Source organism: Neophocaena asiaeorientalis, unplaced genomic scaffold (assembly GCF_003031525.2).
Source record: "Neophocaena asiaeorientalis asiaeorientalis breed wild unplaced genomic scaffold, Neophocaena_asiaeorientalis_V1.1 scaffold255, whole genome shotgun sequence".
Lineage (NCBI taxonomy): Eukaryota > Metazoa > Chordata > Mammalia > Artiodactyla > Phocoenidae > Neophocaena > Neophocaena asiaeorientalis.
Window position 1 is genome coordinate 1,845,154 of NW_020175398.1, and position 1,896 is coordinate 1,847,049.

Sequence of the window (1,896 nt, forward strand, 5' to 3'; positions counted from 1 at the left end):
ATCTAGTACCTTAGAGAAAAATAAATTCCTGAACTAAAATCAGGAAAATCAAGAGACAATGCATAGCATTAAAATAGCTAAGGATATATAGACTATCATTATAAATAGCTTTTGGTGATGGACTCATGAAAATCTTTCACTTTTCTAATAAGATAGCCTTGGAAACCTAGGAAAAGAAACTGACTTTTAAAACTGAATAAAAACATAAAACAAAAATGGACAGAAAAATGCAACATTGCTTTCTTGGAAAAATTTTTACTAACTATTGTTAGGGAACCATTGACTGAAACCACCCACCTTGACCAGGCACAATGATAACCACTTGCCTCAGTTGCCTCAAAGCAGGAGGTCCTAATAAGGAACATGGTACTGCTGCCATGAATTTGGGAGGGGCCAAAAGGGGGAGAAGATGACGAACCACCCAGAATCCTTTGTGCTGGAATCCATCTTGGCTGAGAGATGCACATGCCACCAGGAAGGACCCTGAGTCAGACTATAGGCCAAGCAATATGATTGGCAAGAGACAACCAGGAAACTAACTGCATTACCGTAAAACCAGAGACTGTGAGCCACATGGCAGAGCAGTTCTCCTGGGTTCCCTTACCCTACTGCTCTCTGCTGGTGGGGGAAGCCCTTCCCAATAAAGTCTCTTGCTTTGTCAGCATGTTTGTCTCCTTGGGCAATTCATTTCTGAGTGTTAGATGAGAGCCCACTCTCAAGCCCTGAAAGGGGTCCCCCTTCCTGCAATGTTATGATGAGAATGAATTTGGAGTGAGAACATTTTACCTTGTTCAAAATCAGGGACCAGTCTTTAATATGGCAAAAATATAAGAGAATTCTTTAGAAAATATTTAATTTGGTGGTCTCATGTGGATTCTATGAGTCATTATATCTAGCAAAGCAAGAAATCTGAGAGCAGAAAAGTTTGAATAAATATGAAATAGATGATTGAATTAAAAACTCAATGGATATATGTACCTGTTGGGGGAGATACCATGATCATAAAGGTGGTTTTCCCAGAGCGAGTCTTATCCATTGCACTCTGGATGTGCTGACCCCTGCAGTTTCCCCAAATGTGGGAAACTTAACTGCATAATTTGTGGTAGTGGGGGACTGCATTTGTGCTTTCCCCTTGTGTTTAAAAAGCAAACAAACAAACAAAAACAATGGAGGGGGTAAAACACAGACAGAAAATGAAATAAAAAAGGCAAAATCTATATATCTATAAATATATATATATATATATATACATATAGATGTATCTAGATATAGATATATAGATATATTTACTAGCTTGAGCAAATCTCTCATAACTCAGAAAAAAAGTAAAAATAGATTGATATAAAGTGCAAAAACTGATGTGTTAAGAATGACCATCAGCTAAAATAGTGGAGTAGGTAACTCCAAGGGGTGATCCCTTCACAGAAACATTGAAAAATCAAGGAAAAACTGTCATAGTCAACTTTATCAGAACACAGGAAACCAGTCAAAGAAAGATTTGAAGTAACAAAGTGAATGCTGAAGAAAAAGATAACTTGTAAGTGATAGAGAAACTGTGGCATTTTTACTTGCCTGAACCCCAACCCCACCCTGGCTCAGCAGTGATCTTCTTCATTCCTGAGGGAGCAGGGGGAGCAGAGAGACCTTATTTATACAAAAAAATGTGTTTGTCTGTTCTGACTGCCTGAAGGACTGCCTGAAGGGGGCTGGCTGCAGGGCTGAAACAAGTGCATGCCTTTGTTTCTCAAATTATGATCATTACTCCTGGGAGAAAAGCAGAAGGCACTCTTCCAAAACTTTTTAAGACAAGCACCTAAGCCAAAACTCTGGGGGTGGGATGGGTGGGGTGGTTCATTTGAGGCAAACATGATATGCCTGAACCATGGGAGGAAAAGT

General features: G+C 39.3%; 1 non-coding gene across 1 annotated transcript; it reads left to right on the forward strand.

Moving 5' to 3' along the window:
- Positions 1–970: 970 nt before the first annotated feature.
- Positions 971–1,134, forward strand: LOC112414115 (U1 spliceosomal RNA). Its single transcript, XR_003006079.1, has one exon. It is a non-coding gene; the product is annotated as a U1 spliceosomal RNA (small nuclear RNA).
- Positions 1,135–1,896: the final 762 nt, after the last annotated feature.